Genomic DNA, 23,066 nt, shown 5'->3' on the forward strand with positions numbered 1-23,066 from the left:
CCACCTACCATAGATGGAAATAGTTGCCACAGCCAGAACCTCCCAGCATTCCTGCCACTGGCACCATCTTTAGCCCAATTGTACACCTAATCAAGTGCTGACATTTTGCAATTGCCCTCCAACAATCCCTGTCAGCAGAATGATGGGGGTACGTGTGCAGTCACTGCTTGTGGAATGTGCCCTGACATTGTTGATGGTGTGCTGAAGGAGCAAGCAATGAGCTGGAGTCATTAGGTTACTGCTCTGTCCTTCAAATCAGGAATCTTTACCATCTAGTTTCTATGCAGGACATGAGAGAATGGGAAGTCACATTGCAATGAGGTAAGATGATAGCATAACAAGGGTATTCATTCAAGCAATGACTGTTTTCACAGCTCACAAGTGAAATCTCATTTCACTGTTCAACACTTGGTTCAAAACTGAACATTTGTTCTCAATGTTGAGATGCTCTTCATTAGCCATCTCACAATTTCTTCCCATCACCCATGTTGTTCAGCATGTGTTTAAGTCTAGTTAAACACTGATAATGTTGGAATTTCTATTCAATAATACAGTTTGACTGTCATCTTTTCATAAGCAAATCATTGAAGGCAATGTAAAGCTGTCACACACTGCGATCCAAATCCACTATCCATCAGTTTAACCTCCAGTCCTAAGAGTTGGAGTCAACCTGATGCAACAATATTATTTTCAAACTGTTGAGACATTAATACCTCAATTAATGAATAATGCTTGTCTCTAACTTCACTGATTCAAAGCTGCTGTATTCTGCCACTTCCAAGTATGCCTATGGATATCATCTGATTAATGTCAACACAATATGTCTGCCCTGTAATAAATAGCTACAATCTTAATCTCACCTAAGATTTCTTTGAAATAAGTAGATGTCTTTAAAATTATAACTGGGTTGAACAGAATAGTTGTGACGTATTTCCACTTGTGAAACGTCCAAACAAGGGGTCATACACATAGGATAATTACTCATAAAAGAATTGAAAAATAAACTTTTTTTTACACACAGACTGATTAGTCATTGAGTCATAGAGATGTACAGCATGGAAACAGATCATTCGGTCCAACTTGTTTATGCGACCATATCCCTCTGAAACCTTCCTATCCAGATGCTTTTTAAATGTTGTTATTGTACCAGTCTCCACCACTTCCTCTGGCAGCTCATTCCATACACACACCACCCTCTGCTTGAAAACGTTGCCCCTTAGGTCCCTTTTAAATCTTTCCCCTCTCACCTTAAACAAGTTTTGGACTCCACCACCCTGGGAAAAGACCTTATCTATTTACCCCATTTCTTCCCCTCATGATTTCATAAACCTCTATAAAGTCACCTGTCATCCTCTGACACTCCAGGGAAAACAGCCCCAGCCTTTTAAGGCTCTCCCTATAGCTCAAACCTTCCAACCCTGGCAACATCTTTGTGCATCTTTCCTGAACCTTTCAAGTTTCACAGCATCCTTCCAATAGGAGGGAGACCAGAATTGCACACAAAATTCCAAAATTGGCCTAATCCATGTCCTGTACAGCTGCAAGATGACCTCCAAATGCCTGTAGCAATGCACTAAAGGCAAGCAAACCTTCTTCACTATCCTCTCCACCTGTGACTGCATTTTCAAGGAACTATGAATCTGCACTCCAATCTCTTTGTTCAGCAACATTCGCCAGCACCTTACCATTAAGTGTATAAGTTCTGTCCTGATTTGCCTTTCCAAAATGCAGCATCTCACATTTATCTAAATTAAACTCCATGTGCTACTCTTCAGCCCATTGGGCCATCTGCCAGAGGAAGTGGTGGAGACTGGTACAATAACAGCATTTAAAAAGCATCTGATAGGAAGGTTTCAGAGGGATATGGTCGCATAGACAAGTTGGACCGAATGATCTGTTTCTATGCTGTACATCTCCATGACTCAATGACTAATCAGTCTGTGTGTAAAAAAAAGTATCTCTTTATTTTTCAATTCTTTTATGAGTAATTATCCTATGTGTATGACACCTTGTTTTGGATGTTTCACAAGTGGAAATACGTTCACAACTATTCTGTTCAACCCAGTTATAATTTTAAAGACATCTACTTATTTCAAAGAAATCTTAGGTGAGATTAAGATTGTAGCTATTTATTACAGGGCAGACATATTGTGTTGACATTAATCAGATGATATCCATTGTACTCTAAGGTAATCTTCTTGGCTGTCCACTACACTGGAAATTTTGATGTCATCTGTAAACTTACAAACCATACATTCTGTGTTCACATTCAAATCATTTATTTAAGTGACGGAAAGCGGTGGACCCAGCACTGATCCTTGTGGCACATTCCTGGACACAGGCCTCCAGTCTGAAAAGTAACCCTCCACCAACACCCTCTGTCTTCTACCTTTGAGCCAGTTCTGTATCCAAATGGCTAGTTCTGCCTATATTCCATGTGACCTAACCTTGCTAACCAGTCTACCATGAGGAACATTGTTGAACACCTTACTGAAGTCCATATAGATCACATCTACCACTCTGCCCTCCTTACTCCTTTTTGTTACTTCTTCAAAAAACTCAATTAAGTTAGTAATGTGAAACTCACTACCTCAGGAAGTGGTTGAAGCAAGCAGGTGTTTTGAAAGACAAGAAAATGGACATATTCACTAAAAGGCTGAGCTAGATAGAATGGGAAGGGAAGTCATTAAGGAGAAACACCAGCACAGATTCACTGCGCCATATGGTCTATAAATTCTTCATAAGCTGTTGGGACTGCTGCCCATATTAGGTTCTCCCCTAATATAGGGGAGCCCGAGCCAAGCTCCTTATCTGAATCAAATTGTTTGTTAATAAAGCAATTAGTTAGGCATTTGATTTGGGTTAATTGATTATATCTATCAAGTCAGAAAATTAAAGGGAGGAACAAGTGGTACATGTATGTGGAAGAAGCTGAAAAACTCGGTAGTCAATAAACCTATCAACAAAGAAAGCTGTTTTGGTTGCTGACATAACAATTGGCTTGGGACAAATTGACATTGGTTGCGGAGAATGGTTACCTAAAGACAAAGGTTGGAAACAAAGAGAACGTTTCAGACAGAGGATTGTAATTGGAATTTATTTTGAAGAGGATTGGCTGAAAGCAAGTGTCAGGATATGATATTAACCCACCCTCCCTCCCCTCTACTTACTCTGCTTTGTAAAGCAGGTCCTTATAATGAATGGAGAACTGAAGTAGATATGTGGACAAAGATTATGTCTTTCCCACAAAAACAGAAAGTATAACTTTAACACTCAGCAGCAAGATCAGGTGTAATGTGAAATCTCAGAACTATATTTGTTTGCTTTATGATCAAACCTTTTGCTCATTTAAAGAAAGAAATGGGAATACGAAACATTGATTGTATTATATGGAATATGAAAATAACATTATCACCAATGGTGATATTTGATTTACGTTTAGGTTTAAGCTTTATTGTCATGTGTACTCAAGTACAGGAGTATAGTGAAACGTGTACAAAATCGCCATTCCTGGCACCATCTTAGGTACAAAGGTACCCTGGTAAGAAAAACCTTAGGTAAAAAATTAGAAAAATAAAGAAATAAGTTAAAAAGTTCAACACTGCAGTTCTTCTTAATATAAAGTAGAAAAATAAAGAAATAAAAAGTTAACCATCACAGTCCTTTCTTAAGCCATTGGCCTGCAGACGCCCTTCAGACAGGCACTGGGCTGTCCTCATGAGAGCTCAGTCTCCCTGCGCTGGGCACACTTCCACTCGCGCTGGGTGAAGTCCGGCCCAGGTTCACCAGCCACTTTGCTACTGGCAGCCATTTGGACTCACGAGGCTTATTTATAATAGAGAAAGTATATTTTGTTTAATTTACATTAGTTTTGCTCAGGGATTGTTTAAATATATACAACATTTTTAAAGCAAAGAGGAGCATCATTAATACAACAAGTAGTTAATCAGAAGATTATACTTAATTGAATTATTACTTAACTGCTGAGAAACAGTAGGGCTGTTATGTGAAAGGAGTTGTAAAACTGAGTAGTTAATAAATTTTAATTGTTTCTATATCACTAAGTGGTTTGAATCTAAATTCAAGTAGGTCAGAGTTCCATCTTACCAGCTTCTATGTTTCTAGGCCTACTCTAATTTGTGGTGCTTGCCTTGCACATTAGCTGGAGTTCCAATGTAAGTCTGCTAAAAGTGCCAAAAGAGCATTTGGCCAATGAATTGTTTTCTCAATTCAACGCTCAAATAATCTGTTGAGTCAAGCAGTATTGTAGTTTACTGCAGCAATATGTAATCAGTCTAATCTAACCAACGGCTTTCATACTCATACATAGAATCTGTAGAATCCCTACAGTGTGGAAACAGACCCTTCGGCCCAACAAGTCTACACCAACCCTCTGAAGAGTATCCCACCCAAACCTATTCCCCTACCCTATTACTCTACATTTACCCCTGACCAACGCACCTAACCTATACATCCCTGAACACTGTGCACAACACGGCCAATTCACCTAACCTATGTATCTTTGAACTCAGGGAGGAAACTGGAGCACCCAGAGGAAACCCACGCACACAGAGGGTGAATGTGCAAACTCCACATAGACAGTCACCCAAGGCCGGAATCGAACCCGGGTCCCTGGTGCTGTGAGGCAGCAGTGCTAACCACTGAGCCACTGTGCCACCACCAAAGTATCTCTGCTCAAGTGTCTCTGTTCCAGTTCATGCTTTCTAATCTGAGTTTTACTTTAATTTTCCAGTCCTTTGATTCTTCAAACTATTGCTCTTTCACTGATTTAAAATTTAAGACGCTTTGATGCAATCTTCCCTGTTCAATTTCAAACCATCCTTTAACACGATATCTCCTTGACTCACTTTTGCCAAACAATTCTTGGTTTTGGTTGATTTTTCCCAATTTCATGCTATTTCACTGTATCTCCTGGTATCTGTGATTTCAAGGACATGATACTTGTCTAATACATATTTTACTTACTTATCATCTTGGGCTTGAGCTGTTGTGAAGAACATATGATTCCTTATTTCAGAGGCCATTCTGAGATCTTTATATTCCATGACCCATCATCAGTTCTCAGGGTGAGGCTGTGTGATAATCTAAGGTATCATTATTAAACAGGATGGAATTGCATCCTGAACTCTTTCTTTCTTGAACTATTTTATTTGCAAATTTTAACAGCCGTTGAAGCTTTCCTACTGGATTATGAGTACTTTGGAAACAAAGTTGTGATTTTGGATTCAAAACCTCTGTTACTTTTGTGAACTGGCTAAATTCTGCTCGAGTGGGACATGATTAGATTGATTAGATTCCCCTACAGTGTGGAAACAGACCCTTCAGCCCAACAAGTCCACATCGACCCTCCGAAGAGTAACCCAACCCCTATCCTATATTTACCCCTGACTAATGTACGTAACACTATCGGCAATTTAGAATGGCCAATTCACCTAACCTGCATATCTTTGGATTGTGGGAGGAAACCAGAGCACCCAGAGGAGACCCCCGCAGACACTGGGAGAATGTGCAAACTCCACACAGACATGCGCCTGAGGCAGGAATCGAACCCAGGTCCTTGGCGCTGTGAGGCAGCGGTGCTAACCATTGTGCCACCATGCTGCCCCTCTTGTGCTATCAGCTGTTATTTAGACTTTATGCTCCAGTCTTCAACATTAAAAATGTTTACCCTATACTTTATTGGAAATATAAGTTGATAAAGGCATGGCAAAAGCAATGGGACATCTGGGGTTTTATTAAATAATAGAGAAAGCAGTCTACCTCCTAAACCAAAAGGAACAAAATAGAAGACCATTAGGAAAAGGACACAGATGCTCAGGGTCACTAGCAGTGGCAGTGGCAACAAAAAACTCCTCCAGTGATCAGAGACGGTGGCAGTGGCAGTGGATTCTTCAAGATGGCAGCATTGGCAAGGCGACATCTCAGGAGGGTGACCAGAGCGGGACTCTTAATGCTACAGTGGTACCCAGGAGTCTTGGTTGCAGTAATGTTATAAACAATGCCAGACCCTCTCAAAACATTTCAAGAAGGTAGCCCAGACCCTAATATTTTTAGTTGTTTTAGGCAGATATTCCAGGAGTGATGCAGCTGGTCAAATCACTTGACTTCAAATAAAACAGAATTTATTTACACACCACTGAATGAAACACAAGCAAAAGAAAACAGAATTTAGAGTAACACCGATTTGAAAACCCAACTGACACAATATACCTGCAACATTTCAAAAGAGTTGTTCCAATTTCCTGCAACATCCCCATAAACACACCCCTTGGCAAAAAAGGTAAATTCAAACAAAGGTTCTTATAGGAAAGATGTTAAAGAGAGAGAGTTGGCCAGACACATCTGTCGAATCAGGGAACCTTTCTTCCCAGCAGCTTTCTTTAACCAACAGCTTCGACCAGACTGCTTGCTAAAACCCAAACCAAACCAAGAAAAACCCCGGAACTGAGAGAACTGACCATTCTCCTTTCATTGTACAAGTGTTTTTTAAAAAAACCTGAATCCTTTTCCCCAATTATTGCCTTAGGCAGTATTGGTTAGCAATTAGTAAAGCCCCTATTCCCAGAGAAATCAGAGCAGCAGCATCACACCTCCCGCCCTTAAAAAAAAGAGAATCATTAATATCCAAAGATGACTTCATTTTAAAACCCCTTAATCTTACACTGTTAGTGCACTACAACACACATGCATTACATTGACTATAACCATGCAAACATGCACTATTACCTTCTATTTCAGTTCATTTGCTCCTGCCATAGAACGCTTCTGTTTCTCATTCAAATCTCGACAATGCATCAATATCACATATTCTCGTCCTGCCACATGCACACTTTTCAAATTGAATGGTTGTAATAACAAACACCATCTAAACAGTCTGGAATTTTTGTCCTTAAATTTCTGCAAAAGCTTCAATGGGTTATGATCAGTGTATATGATTGTCTCAGATACGTTACTGATAACACAAACATTGAAATGTTGTAATGCCAACACCAAGCTCAAAGTCTCTTTCTCAACTGTTGAATATTTCTGTTGATGAATGTTCAATTTCCTGGAGTAATACCAGATAGGTCTTTCTATCTTTTTGTCATCTTCCTGTAAGAGCACAGCCACCTTGAATGGCTTTGTTTAATTAGGTATGGCTAACACCAGGACAGTGGTTATTCAGGCTGTCAAATGTCTTCTGACAGTCTGCTGTCCACTGAAACTTCTTGCCTTTCTTTAGCAACGCAGTGAATGGAGCAGCCACACTGCTAAAATTTGGTACGAAATTTCTATAAAGTCCACTCAATCCCAGGAGTTGTTGTACTGCTCTTCTTTGATGGTATGGGAAATTCCCCAATTGCCTTTGTTTTTGCATCCCTGGGACTATTTGTCCGTGTCCAGTAACATGGCCCAGGAAAGTGACTTGGGGGCTTTAGCAAATGCACTTTCAGCCAGGTTTCTCATTAAGACTGACTTCCAAAGTCGATTGAATAATTCTGATCAATGCACTAAATGTTCCTTCCATGTGAGAGTAAAAATCACCAGGTCATCGATGTAAACAACACAAGTGGGTAATCCAGAAATGACTTTATTGTTTAGTCTTTGAAATGTGGCTGGCACATTTTCATACCAAATAGCATAACTTTAAATTGATGCAGTCCATTCAGCGTTATGAAAGCCAAAATTGTCATTGCTCTTTCAGAGAAAGGTACCTACCAGTATCTTCTGAGCAAGTCCAACTTAGAAATATAAGTTGCTTGTCCCAACTTTTCAATACAGTCTTCCAAATGTGAAATCAGATATGAATCAGACTTTATAACTACATTCACTTTGCAAAAACCGTTGGTACCATTTTGGTTTTGGCACTATTACTATGGGTGAGCTCCAGTCACTACAACTCACTTTGATCATGTCATCTTGGAGCATGCATTAATTCTCCCTTTGAACCTGTGCCAACTTTACAGGGTTAAGCCTATAAGGATCTTGTTTAATTGGAACAGCATTTCCTATATCTACATCATGCATAATTAGGTTAGGACCTCCCAGCTTATTTCTACATATCTCCCCTTGTGATAATAATAATTCTTTCAGGTCATTTTGATTTTCCTCTGGAAGTAACTCAATAATTTATCCTAATTTTTGACAATTTCCTCATTGTCCAAATTTAATTGGAGGAATGTCCAGTTCAGAATCCTCTGAACTTGGTTCTTCACTGTGTTGTAACCAATAACACAGTCTCCTTTTGCTTTCTTTCCCTGTCAAAATACCTCTTGAGTTAATTCACATGACACACTCTGTGAGATTTCTTTCTGTGTGGAGTCCTTATTAAATAGTTCACCTCACTCAATTTCCTTTCAACTTGATAAGGTCCACTAGACCTTGCTTTTAAAGGTTCACCTATCACTGGAAGTAACACTAACACTTTATCTCCAATAGAAAAACTGCAATTTTTTGATTTCTTGTCTGCCTCCTGTTTCATTGTATGCTGTGATATGTTTAAGTGTTGTCTAGCCAACCACACTCCTGCTGTATTTAATTGTCCCCTAAAATTTGACATATAGTCCAAACATGTAGACTCTGAATTCTGACTCAGCAATTTCCCCTTAAATCAATTTTAGTGGCTCTCTCACTACGTGCCCAAAAAATAATTCGAATAGACTGAATTTGGTCGATTCATTTGGTTGCATCTCTGATGGCAAAATGTACAAACAGAATTCCCTTACCCCAATTATCTAGATAGTCCTGACTATAAGCCCTTAACGTGGTCTTTATTATCTGATGGCACTATTCTAGAGCTCCTCTGATTCTGGATGGTAAGCAGTGGATTTGAATCATTTTATTCCTAAGCTGTCCATAATTTCCTTGAATAATTTTGACATAAAGTTTGACCCTTGATCTAATTGTATCTCTGTGGGTGGTTCATATCTGGTGAAAAGATTGTGTAACTCTTCTACAATTCTTTTAGCTGTGATATTGCATAATAGAATGGCCTCTGGAAATCTCATGGGCACATCCATTATTGTTAACAAATAATGATTCCCACTTTTTCTTTTAGGTAGGTATCCTATGCAATCAATTAAGACTCTTTAAAAGTTTCCTCAAATGCAGTAATAGGTATTAAAGGTGCAGGCTTCATTACTGCCAGTGGTTTTCCAATTGCCTGACATGTATGACATATCTGGCAACATTCAACTACATTCTTGTACAGTCCAGACCAGTAAAAACATTGTTGTATTTTAGCTTGAGTTTTTCTTACCCCTAAGTGACCTCCAACTGATCCCCCCCAACACCCCCTTTCTATAACCCACTGGCAATATGACTTGCTGGACCTCTCACTATTCCTCATCTGCCTGAATATATGATGGTTTCCATTTCCTCATTAAGACATCATTTTTGAGATAATAGCACTCAAGGATACATTCATGCCTTTTGATACAGTTGCTTCAGTTTTTCATCTTTCTGCTGTAACTCAGTTAATTTCTCTGAACTAAAGATATCTACTTTGTCATCCATCTGCTCCTGGTTTGTCTCAACTGTTTGATCAGACAGGGTCTCTGATAATTCCACTTCAAATTTGTTATCTGTACTCTTTGATCTCTCCTGTTTCATTTGATGACTTGGTGACCTTGTTACCACACAGTTAAATCGGAACCTTTGCCTTTTACAATTCCTCTTGAAATAAAATCAAGGACAACATAACCATGTTAAAGGAGCAGCATCGTCACAGTAGACCCAGAGCAGGTTCTCTTGGTATGCCCAGAGCAGGGATTCGTACTGTCATTGAGTTGGCAGCGGAGCCAGGCACTCCTGGTTGCGGGGCAAATGTTTGTTCAGCACGGGAATCAGTGGCAGCAGTGAGTTGGACACAATGGTGAAGAGATGGCACCTAAAAAGTGGTGACTTCTACAATGGTGGGTCCAGCACAGACTGTGGCAAGGTGTCAGAGGACGGATGGTGGCACAGCTGTCGTGGCGCTAACCAAACCTCCTATGTTCACATCCAACTGATTCATATAAATAACAGAAAACAGTGGACCCAGCACTGGTCCTTGTGCCACAGCCCTGGTCATAGGCCTCCAGTCTGAAAAGCAGCCCTCCACCACTACCCTCTGTCTTCTACCTTTCAGCCAGTTCTGTCTCCAAATGGCTAGTTCTCCCTGTATTCCATGTGATCTAACCTTGCTAACCAGTCAACGATGCAGAATCTTGTCAAATGCATTACTGAAGTCCTAATAGATCACGTCCACAGCTCTGCCTTCATCAGTCCTCTTTGTGACATCTTCAAAAAACTCAATTAAGTGAGTAATATGAAACTCACTACCTCAGGAAGTGGTTGAAGCATGTAGCTTAGATGTTTTGAAAGTAATTTAGACAAATACAGGAGAGACAAGAAAATAGAAATATTCACTAAAAGGCTGAGCTGAATAGAATGGGAAGAGAGTCATTAAGGAGAAATACCAGGACAGATTCATTGTGCGAAATGGTCTATAAATCCTACATAAGCAATAGTTGGGACTGATGCCTATATTAGATTTTCCTCTTTAGAGAGTCTGGGACAAGTTCTTTATCTGAATCAAATTGTTTATTAATTAAGCAATCAGTAAGGTTTCTCATTAGAGTTAATTGATTATATCCGTCAAGTCAAATAATTAAAGGGAGGTACAAGTGGTACATGTATGTGGAAGAAGCTGGAAAACCAAGTAATCAATGAACTCGATCTACAAAAAAGCTGTTTTAGTTTCTGATTCAGGCAGAAGGCTGGAAGAACACAGCAAGTCAGGCAGCATCAGGAGGTAGAGAAGTCAACATTTCAGGTGTAAACCTTTTTTTGTCTCTAACCAAATTTGTCTCTCTCTTGGTTTCTGACTCAGCAATTGGCTTGGAAGCAAATTGACATTGGTTGAAAAGAATGGTTACATAGAACATAGAAAAGTACAGCACAGAACAGGCCGTTTGGCCCACGATGTTGTGCCAAGGTTTAATCCTAATGTAAAATAAAATAACCTAACCTACACACCCCTCAACTCACTGCTCTCCATGTGCCTATACAGCAGTCGCTTAAATGTCCCTAATAACTCTGCTTCTACCACCACAGCTGGCAACACATTCCATGCATTCACAACTCTCTCCGTAAAGAACCTACCTCTGACGTCTCCTCTATATTTTTCCCCTAATATCTTAAAACTATGACCCCTCGTACCCAACAATCCTGCCCTGGGGAAAAGTCTCTGGCTATTGACACTATCTATTCCTCTCATTATTTTGTACACCTTGATCAGGTTGCATCCCTTCCTCCTTCTCTCCAGAGAGAAAAATCCGAGCTTTTTCAACCTTTCTTCATAAGGCAAGCTCTCCAGTCCGGGCAGCATCCTGGTAAATCTTCTATGCACTCTCTCCAAAGCCTCTGTATCTTTCCTATAGTAGGGCGACCAGAACTGGACACAATATTCCAAGTGTGATCTCACCAGGGACTAGTAGAGCTGTAGCAAAACCTTGTGGCTCTTAAACTCGATCCCCCTGTTAATGAAAGCCAAAATATCATGTGCTTTCTTAACAACCCTATCCATCTGGGTGACAACTTTGAGGATCTATGTACTTGAACACCAAAATCCCTATGTTCCTCCACACTATCAAGAATCCTGTCTTTAATCCTATATTCAGCATTCAAGCACGACCTTCCAAAATGCATCACTCTGCTTTTATCCAGGTTGAACCCAATCTGCCATTGCCCAGCCCAGCTCTGCATCCTGTCTATGTTGCGTTGCAGCCTGCAATAGCCTCGATACTACCAATGACACATCCAATCTTTGTGTCATCTGTAAATTTACTAACCCACCCTTCAACCTCCTGGTCCAAGTCATTTATAAAAACTACGAAGAGCAGAGGCCCAAGAACGAGAGCCCTGCAGGACCCCACACAACACTGACCTCCAGGCAGAATACTTAGAGACAAAGATTGGAAATTAACAAACCTTTTCAGACAAAGGATTGTAATTGCAGTTACTTTGGAGAGGAATGGCTGCAAGCAAGCATAAGGTATGAAGATATGATATTAACCCACTTTCCCTCCCCCCACATTCTCTGCTTTGTGAAGCAGACCCTTATGATGACTGGAAAAATGAAGTAGATATATGGATACAGGTTATGGCCTTCCCACAAAAAAACAAGGTATGACCTGAACACTTGGTAGCAATATCAGGTATAATGTGAAGTCTCAGAACTATATTTGTTTGCTTTATGATCAAACCTTTTGCTCATTTTAAGAAAGAAATGGGAATACAAAACATTGATCATATTATATGGAATATGAAAATAATATTATCACTGGTATTCGATTTGTTTAGATTTAGGTTTTATTATTATATGTTCTCAAGTACAGGGATACAGGAGTACAGTATATGGGTGTCCTCACTGTAGTCAGAATACAGGGAAGAAAATATATCAGGAGATAGAAAAAGCATGTAGGAAAAGCACTATTACAATGATCATGGGGGGCTTCAACATGCAGGTAGACTGGGAAAATCAGGTTCATACCAAATCTCAAGAAATTCTTTGAAAGTCTACGAGATGGTTCTTTGGAGTGGATTGTGGTACAGCCCACTAAGGAACAGGCAATTCTGGATTTGGTGATGTGTAATGAGGCAGACTTGATGAGGGAACTTAAGGTGGAAGCACCCCTAGGGAGCAGTGACCATAATATGATAGAATTCCCCCTGAAGTTTAAGAAGGGAAAAACTAGAATTAGGTGTAATGGTATTACAATTGCGTAAAGACAATTACAAAGAGCTGGCCAGAGCTGATTAAAAGTGGGGTCTAGCAAAGAAGATGGAGCAGCAATGACAGAAGTTTCTGGGTGTAATTCATGGGGCACAGCAGAAATTCATCCCAAGGAAGAAGAAACATACAAAGCAGAACACAACTCTACCATGGGCTGACAAGGGAAAGCAGGGTCAGCATAAAAGCAAAAGAAAACATACATTGTGGTGAAGAATAGTGGGAAGCCAAAGGATTGGGAAGCTTTTGAAAATCAGCAGAGGATGACTTAAAAAAAACAATAAGGGGGAAAAAATGAAATATCAGAGTAAGCTAGTTAGCAATAAAAAAAAATTGCAAGAGTTTTGTTTTGATATCTGAAAGGTAAGCACAAGTGAACATTGAACCACTGGAAAATGAGGCTAGAGAAGGAGAAAAGGAAGAAGCATAATTACAGTTGAGAAAAACAGTTCAGCCCATCTTGGTTCATCCATCCAGAAATAGCCTAAAATGTATTTAATTTATTCATGAAATGTGGGCAGCTCTTATTGCCCATCCAGTGACAATAACCTACATAAGGGTTTTGGAAAGGCTTATGATTTTGCCTAGAGCCTCACCATGCCTGTCATTGGGATGATAATGGACAATGCAAATTATTCAACAGAACTCTGCACAACTGTTTGTGTACCTTGTCTCCTCAAAGTAAGTGGTCCAAGTATCTGCTGCAGCTAACTTTTGGATGTGACCCAGTCCTTGCCGTGGACCACCTCCTTGAGCTTGTGACAGGGATGGCCAGGACAATGCTGGAGAGCCCAAACAACACACCAAGGTTACGCCATGTGGTCAAGATGGCATCTAAGAGGACTGAGAGAGAATTATCAAGAAGAGAAACATTGAACTATCATGAGGCTAACAGAACTGACCTTCAACTTGGCACAAGGGTATTCCTCTGAAATTGGAATATCAGCGATCAAAATAAGATACAGGATCTTGGACCCATAGAGGCGTCAAAAAGTTCGATACAGATGGCCACGGATGAACAGATAGCTGGGGGGCAGCCTCAGAAAACAGAGACAGAGCATGAGGCGGGAAGTTTGGCGGATGACATAGAGGCAAGCAGTTCTCTCATCAAACCTGAAGTGGAGTCAGATTGTAATGAAGATTCCTGAAGTGATATGCGCTTTGTGAATCCAAGGAGCACATTCAGTGTGGGGAGGCTTACTTCTGCTCTGGGAAATTGCTGGGAGGCAGAAACTGAAGCAATTAATGTCACCGATTGTACTAGTCCTGGATACCTAGAGCCCCAGGTGATCTGTCACAGATCCTGGATCCCTCAGAAAATACCAGTTCACAATTTCTCAGGAGAACCCACGCAGCTTAGGTACAAGACTAAGAAGTACTTCTCAAGAAAATGCGGGGAAATCACCCCAAGCCTACCATTTTTCCTGACCAGTGATGCAAGAAGAGAATGCTTCTATTGATGCAGATTGTAACATTCTAGTATTACGATGTAACTGAAACAGCTAATCACATGACTACTTAGAAAGTGATCACTGTGCACGATGTGTTCTTGCTGAGATTGCAAGGCTCCAGCAGGGAATCATGTAACAGAACCTCCAGCAGCAGGTTACAATCATGTCAAGGGGCAGCAAACAGGGCAACAGGAGCAGTTATGCCAGGACCTTCACTAGTAGGTGGCAACAGTGAGGGAGGGCAATGAGCAAGACAGCTTGAGCAGATGAATGGATCCTCTCTGGAGAAAAGGCTATTTTTTGAGGGAACAAGGCTTGATAGGGAGATAGATCAAACAAAGGATTTCTTTAATCACATAGAATCAAACCTATGTAAATAGCCATGTTTAACCTTAATTTCCCTTCAGGTTTGTGATGGCCAATTACCAGTGAAATACATAATCCCTGCTACATGATCTTTGCGTTACATTTCATGTTACATCTGCCTTAAAAATATTCAGGTTCTTTTTGGAAGAGCACTCCAAAGAAACTTAACTCTCAGAGAAAAGAATACCCTAATCTCTACTTTAAATGAGCCACTCCTTACTTTAAGATAGTGACTCTTGGTTCCAGAATCTTCCGTAAGATAAACATCCTCACCATATCCACCCTGTTAAGGCTCTTCTTTAATGTTTCTGTCAAACTGCTGTTTATCCCCCAGTTGTAAACAACTTTGCTAAACTTAAATTAGGATATTCACATGCGAATTAAGTCAGAGTTGGCTGGAGTGGGCTGGGAAAGAAGATTAGCAAAATAAAATGGCAGTTGATGAACAAAATCAGACATCTTAAAAAAACAGTTCATGACTCACAGCAATGAAAAATCCCATTGAGGAAGATGGAGATCCTAGGAAGGAGATAACATTCTTGGTTAAGCAAGGTCAGGTTAAGGACAGTATCAAATTGACAGAAAAAGACACGTAATGTGGCAAAGGTTAATGGTAAGCCAGAGGACTGGGAAGGTTTTAAAAGCCAACTAAAGATGACCACAAAGTAAATGAAGAGGGAGGAAATAAACCAGAAGGGCAAACTAACAAGCAAGTTAAAACAGACAGCTCAAAAATAATAAAAGGAAAAGAGAGGCAATAGTGAGTCTAGACACCTTAGAGAATGAGGTTGGGGAAATAATAATGTGGAGGCTAGAAATAACAGAAAAGTTGACCAAATGCTTTGCATCAGTCGTCATAGTAGAGGATACTAACATCACTCCAATACTAAATAATCAAGGGGCTAAAGTAAGGGAGGAAATAAACACAATAACTATCACTGGAGGAAATATGGTAGGAAAACTAATCGGGCAGAAGGCCAATAATTCCCGTGGCCTTAATGAGTTGCATCCTAGGATTTTAGAGGAAGTAGCTGCAGAGATAGTGATTGTACTGGTAGTGATCTTCAAAGGATCTTTCGATTCTGGAAAAGTCCCAGAGAACTGGAAAGCTTCAATGTAATACCCTTATTCAAAATGGGAGGGAGACAAAACAAAAACAGATAACTATAGGCCAGTTAGTTTGACATTTGGTACAAGGAGAATGTTAGATCCAATTATAAAGGAAATAATTGCAAATTAGTTAGAAACCCACAATATAATCAAGCAGAGTCTGCATGGCAACATGAAGGGGAAATCATTCCTGACAAATTTATTACTTCTTTGAGGAGTTAACAAACAGGGTAGATAAAGGAGACCCAATAGTTTTTGTCTACCGAAAATCATTCATTAATGTACCGCATATCAGACTTCTGGCAATGCTGTCACTTTAGGAGTTTACTTTGTCCTGGCATTTTTTTTTTGAAGAGACATTATATGGCAGAGATGCTGAGCTAGCTACTGAAGACCACTTGTGTAACAGCTTGGGAGGCCTTGGAGTCTTTTTTTAAACAGCCTGAATGGATGTGGCCTTGTCTCACAGATCAGGATTTCTGAGTAGCATCAGAAATTATTGGGGTCTCAAAAGAGTTGGAAGCTTCAGTGAATGTTTCTTGGCTGCTACTCTTCCCTGGAATATTTTCTTGATTTTTTTTTCCTCCTGGATTGGAGAACTGCATGTGAGAATCTTTGTCTGAATTTTCCTGTGTTTTTTGCCAAGGGGTGTGTTTATAGGGCGTTACTATATTGGAATGGTTAATTGGTAATAGTTACTGTATCTAATAATCTGTTAAGTTTTCCAATAGGGTTAACTTATTCTGAATTTCTTTTATTTTAACTACAGTGTTTTAAAAATTGTGTTTTGCTTAACATCAAGTAATTTGACTAGTTGCATTACATCAGGTACAGACATTTTATATTTGCCTTTAAAATAAGGAAAATTTAGGGTCTAGGCTACCTTAAAATATTTTGAGGGGCTCTGATCTGGTCCATATCAGACTACCTAACAAGACAAGAGCTCATAGCGTTGAGGCAGTGTACTGGAATGGATAGAGGATTGGCTAATTAATACAAACCAGAGAATTGGAATGAAGGGGCATATTCAATATGGTAACCTGTAACTAGTGGAATGTCACAGGGATCAGTGTTGGGGCCACAGTTATTTATAGGTGAAAGTCAGTACTGCAGGTGCTGGAGATTAGAGTCAAGAGTGTGGTGCTTGAAAAGTGCAGCAGATCAAGCAGCATCCAGTGAGCAGGAATCCTGATGAAGGGCTTATACCCGAAACATTGATTTTCCTGCTCCTTGGATGCTGCCTGACCAGCTGTGCTTTTCCAGCACCACACAGTTATTTATAGTGTGCACTAATGGCTTGGATGAGGAAAGTGAATGTACTATTGTCAAATTTGTGGATGACTCAAAAGTTTGGGAGAAAGCAAGAGGTAAGGATGACACAATGAGTCTGAAGAGTGATATGGATAAGTTAAGTGAGCGGGCACAAACTTGGTAGATGGACTACAATGTAAGAAAATGTGTGGGGTTATGCATTTTGTCAGGAAGAGTAGAAGAACTGAATATTATTTAAATGGGGAAAGACTGCAGAAAAGCACAGCACAGAGGGATTTGGAGGTCCTCGTACATGAATCACAAAAAAAAAAGCTTCTAAGTTCAGCAAGTAGTAGGGAAGACAAATGCAATGTTGTCTTTTATTTCAAGGGGGATGGAGTTCTTGCTAAAACTATAGGCAGCACTAGTTAAACTACTTTCTAAGGTAATTGGAAATAGTCCAGAGAAGATTTACTATGTTGATCCCAGGTATGGAGCAACTTTCTTTTGCGGAGAGGTCAAGTAGTTTGGGCTTGTGCTCATTGGAGCTTAGAACAATGAGAGGAGACCTTATGGAAATATAAGATTCTTAAAGGATTGGACAGGGTAGATGAGGAAAGGTTGTTTCCCCTGGTGAGAGAGTTTTCTCAAACCAGACAGCATAATGATAGAGGAAGCTATCACTTATTTAAGCCAGAGATGCAGAGAATGTTTTTTCTGCCAAAGGATAATGAATCTGTGGAACTTTTTTACCACAGTGGGCTGTTGAGGCTGGGTTTCTATGTATGTTTAATGGTAGCTATAATGTGAAGTAGTCGGTGTTGGACTGGGGTGAACAAAGTTAAAAATCACACAACACCAGGTTATAGTCCAACAGGTTTATTTGGAAGCACCAGCTTTCAGAGCACTGCTCCTTCATCATGTGTGATTTTGAACTAAGTGTGTTTCAGGCAGAGGTACAACAATTAATAATTAAGGGAATCTGGGTTGTGGAATAAAGTAGAAAAGTGGAATGGAGGATTTTTAAATTAGGCTTGACCTCATTCAGCAACAGAATAGACCTGACGGTCGGAATGGCTTACATCTACTCCTATGTCTTATGGTCAGATACAAGTCTAGCCTTTTCAACTTTTCCTCATAAAACAATCCAGCCATTCAGGGTTAGGCTAGTAACCCTCCAAACTGCTTCTAACATATTCACCTAAATTAGTAGACCACTACTGTGCACGGTACTCCAGATGTGATCTCACCAATGCCCGTGTGATTGACGCATTAGCTTCCTACTTTTGTATTCAATTTCCCTTACAATAAATGATGATATATTGTTAGCTTTCCTAATTGACACACCAGCGAGGTTACCATGAAGGACTCTCCTTCTCAACCTCGTCCCCCTTGCGTCAGGTTAAACATCACCAGTCATCTCTCTCTAAAATGTGGAAACTTTATTTTAACTCTGATTACGTGCTGTACCTTCAACCTAACTATTTGCTATTCATGCACTTGGACATATAAATCTCATGAAGTCAAGATCCATCAGCCTGTAAGTGCAACAATTTACTCGATACCACATCTCTAGTGATTGCAATTTTCAAGTTCCTCCCTTTCTTCTATTCCCTGATTTACAGCTGTTTCTAGGAAGTTTCTTGTAATGAAGGTCAATGCAAAATATTTGTTCAGTTAATATCATCTCCTATTTTCCATTATCAATTCCCCACGCTCATTTACTATCAGACCAATAAGAACGTCATCAACTCTTCCTTTAAATATTTACAGAAATCTGAATGTTTTTATATTTTTAGCTTGTTTTCTCTTCTAATCTTTTGTCATTCATTGCTGTTTTTATAATGAATCCAATTTACAGTGTCGATTCCCACTTTTGTGCAATTACATGCTTTTTCTTTAAGTTTGATTCTATCTTTAACTTATTAGTTAACAGCTAGAAGCTGGAGGTTCCCCTAGAATATTTCTTGCTCATTGGCATGTATCCAGTCTGTGTATTCTGAAATAACCCCTTAAATATCTGCACTACATCACTATTGACTGATTCCTTAACCTAACTTCCCGATTTACTTGAAGCTTATTTACTACCCTGATTCAATCTGTCTGGCCCTCCCAAACTACAAATCTCAATCCAACTATACCCCTGCTGATTACCTACTCCCACACACTCATCCACTCATCTCCCCAGTAACCCACTAAAAGACTTGAGACATTTAAGAATCTGTTTGAAGGTGGCAGCTAACACCATAAAATAAGAGTGTGCCCTCTATTCATCAATCTCCTCTTGTAATGATTGTACTGACCCATTGATACTTCAGCGGGGATTGGAAAAATCACAGAGGTCGGGTCACAGAAATATTGGCAGCAGTGGCAACTGCCAAGTTTGTGTTCACCAACACAATGTGCTTAGATTTGGCCTGATCAGAAAAATAATCAAGGAATTTTAAAGTGCAAATAATTAATTCTAAGTCAAATTTCCTGAAGTTTTGTATCTTGGTTTGTGAAAATCTTGAACTGTAAACTGATCGCTCCTACAAAATTCACCACACCCAGACTGAAATGATAAATGGGACAGTTTGATGTCAATCCTACTATCAACAGTTTAATTTCTAAGCTGTTCTTAACCATGCTGGCAATCCTCAAGCAGTCCTATTTTACATGCATGATGAAGGAACCTGAATTCATGCAAAGAACTGGGTAATTAAATGCTTTTGATACAATGAAAGGAGAGTTTGCTTTCACATTCACATTTACTTAGCACAAAAGGGGAAAACTGGCACTAACAAACAGTCTACCAGTTTAAGATTAATTGTCCCTAAACAGTCATAAACAAGGATGATGATTGTACATGCATTAATTTCAAATGTTTAAGCTTTTGTCATTACTCTGTAAAATAAACCTCATTTCGTTGGCACATTAAATTGATGTGTCAATCACTTTGTAGCTCACATGATAAAAATTCACAACATAGCTCTGCTCCAGAGGTTGCTGGCAAATGATACTACATCATTGTTTGGCCCGCAATTATTTTTCTAGCCTGATGGATTTTTTTCTAGACTTTTTTTTCCCAACTAAATTGGTTAATGTGTGTGGCTGTATGACATTATTGAGTGCTTAGAATATAAACCTTCTGTTTTGGCATCATTCAAACAGCTCTGGGTACGAGTGATGTCAGCAGATTTACTGCTCATCTCAAACTGTTGACCAGAAGCCATTCCCAGTTGCCAACAATTATAATCTATATTTTGCTGCATACCAAAGTGTGCTGAAGCAATTTCAAAAGGGGCACCATGTAGTTCAGGTGGCTACAGATCTGTTGAAGAAATAGTTTAGCTATTTCTAAGCATCAAATTATCTGATTGGTTTCAGCTGATTATTTTTAAATCATCAACACATGTCAGTTTCATTAAAACTGTGAAGACTTCCCATGGAATATATTTTGCATGCAACAGCTGACATTCCTTCTGTTCAGAGCAACAATCTCAATTATCAGATTTGGGGTATTCAGTCTTCCATGAATATTTCTTTAGCAGGTCTTGTCAGAATGATGATTATTCTTAGTGGATATCCTGAAGCTTTACCATTCTTGTTGCACTAACTCAATCCTATTGTTCAGCCTATTGTTACTGTGAATAATCATCCTCCTGCTGCTCCCTTTAAGCTGAAAAATGGGTGACTGTTCTTTTTCTCAAAAAGACAACAAACCATATAAAACGCAAGCAACTTTATTTTAAAGCAGGACTTGACACAAGTTGACCAGCATTTCCAAAACATGCAACAACCTTACTAAAAGGGCAAAATAAGGTCTTTCCTCAGTTTTGAGAAGGTACTGCAGTTTTTATATTCCATAGGCACAGCATACACTTTGACCAGAGGAAATGACAATTAGAAGCATATACATTGGGTCTTAAAGGGACTACTGCAGGTCACCCCATAAAAAATTAAAGGGGCATATGCAGCCCTGATTTTCACGAGGCCAAGAACAACATGATAGTTACTGTTCGCTATGGTGCCCCCTTCCCTATATGGCAGTGACTACATCAATAGTGAACACAAAATGCTGAAGAAACTCGGCAGATCTGGCAGCACCTGTCTAGAGAGAAGAGTTAACATTTTGAACCTAGTACGACTCTTCATCAGAATAGAAAGGGGTTGGGGATTTTTTTAATGTACTTTTGACGCAGGTAGAGGAGGGGCGAAGGAAACATAGCGTCAAGGCGCAATATAAAAGACAAAGGGATTGTTAATGGTGGTGGAAAAAAAATGTAAAATGAGTGACAAGGACACAATTGGTCCTCTCCACTGAAAGCAAAGTTAAGATTAGAGGCTATAAATCTTGCAGCGAGTAAATCAGCCCCTGATTCCCCAAAGCCTACCAGCAGTGTAAAAGTCAGGCATGTAATGGAATGATTGCCACTTGTCTGGATAAGTGCAGCTTCAGCAACACCCAACAAACTTGATAGCATTCAGGACAAAGCAGCTTATTTGATCGGTACCATATCCACAAACACTCACTCACTCCACCACTAATGATCTGTAGCACTAATGTATTGTACAAAATCACTAAGGCTCATTAGAGAGCACCTTCCAAAACCATGACCACTACCATCAAGAAGGACAGGACAGCAAATACATGGGAACATCATCACCTGCAAGTTCCCCTCCATACCACTCAATTTTCTGACTTGGAAATATATCACCATTCCTTCAGTGTCACTGAACTAAAATCCTGGTATTCCTTCCAAAAGGGCATTGAGGATTTACCTACAGCAAATGGACAGTAGTGTTTCAAGAAAGCAGCTGACCACCACCTTCTGAAGGGCAACTAGGGATGGGGAATAAATGCTGGCCCAGCTAGTTATACCTAGATCTCCATGAGTTAATTTTTAAAAACGCTCAGTTTGCCTTCTGCTACAATCACTTGGTTCTTAACCTCACAGAGCCTTTGTTGAAAACATGGACAAGAAAAATAGTTCAACTCGAGGGGAGATGAGGGGGACTGCCTTTGAGATCTCAATAGTTTTAGACTGTGGTACCAGGAGTCCTAATATAATTAAAGGTAATGGGAATCATTGGGGGTGGGGAGGGGGGGGCACTCTGTTGGTTGGAGTCATGCCTGGCACAAAGGAAAATGATTGTGATTGTTGGACAACATTATTCCCAGACTCAAGATATCACTACATGAGTTTCTCAGGGTCAGACCTAGGACCAACAAGCTTTAGTTGTTTCATCAATGGCCATTTCATCATTTTAAGGTCTGAAATGGGCATGTTTGCAACAGACCATACAACATTCAGTACCATTTACAGATCTTCAGACACTGAGGCAGTTCAAGACATGGATGGCATTGAGGCTTGGACTACAAGTGGAAAGTAATATTCAGACTGCACAAATGCCAAGCAATCTCCAACAAGACTGAATCATACCATCTTTCCTGCGCATGCTATGGCACTGCCATTATTGAATCTGTCACATCAACACCTTAGGGAATCAATATTGATTAAGAATAGAATTGGGCCAACCATATAAATACTGTGGCAAAAAGAGCAGGACAGAGGTGACAAATCCTGAGGCAAGTAACTCTCCTATCTCTCGAAAGCCTATCTGCCATCTACAAGACACAAGTCAAAAGTGTGAGGGAATATTCTCCACTTGACTGGATGAATGCAGCTCAGCACAGTATAGGACAAAACTGTACACTTGATCAGCACCTCATCCACCTACTTAAGTATTTACTCCCTGCAATACCAACGTGCATTGACAGCAGTGTAAAGTATCTAAAGATGGACAGCAGCAACACAGAGAAGTTCCTTTGACAGCACTTTTCGAAAGTTTAATTTTTAAGCACTTAGAAGAGTAAACACAACAGATACATGGGAACTGCATCACCTGCAAGTTCTCTTCCAAGCTATTATCCTGACTTGGAAGTACATCCACTGTCACTGGATCTAAATCTTGGAAAGCAGTTGCTAACAACACAGCACTCACACCAGGTAGACTGTCACAATTCAAGAACACAGCTGACCACCTTCTTCTGAAGGGCAATTAGGATTGCACAATAAATTCCAGCTTGGCCTATAATGCCCACATCTCATGAAAACATTAAAATAATT

General features: G+C 39.8%; 1 protein-coding gene across 1 annotated transcript in view; it reads left to right on the forward strand.

Moving 5' to 3' along the window:
• LOC140480631 (V-type proton ATPase 116 kDa subunit a 1-like) overlaps positions 1 to 23,066 on the forward strand; it is a 145,906-nt gene that overhangs the window by 36,518 nt on the left and 86,322 nt on the right. The window lies entirely within an intron of this gene.

Source organism: Chiloscyllium punctatum, chromosome 8, assembly GCF_047496795.1.
Source record: "Chiloscyllium punctatum isolate Juve2018m chromosome 8, sChiPun1.3, whole genome shotgun sequence".
NCBI lineage: Eukaryota > Metazoa > Chordata > Chondrichthyes > Orectolobiformes > Hemiscylliidae > Chiloscyllium > Chiloscyllium punctatum.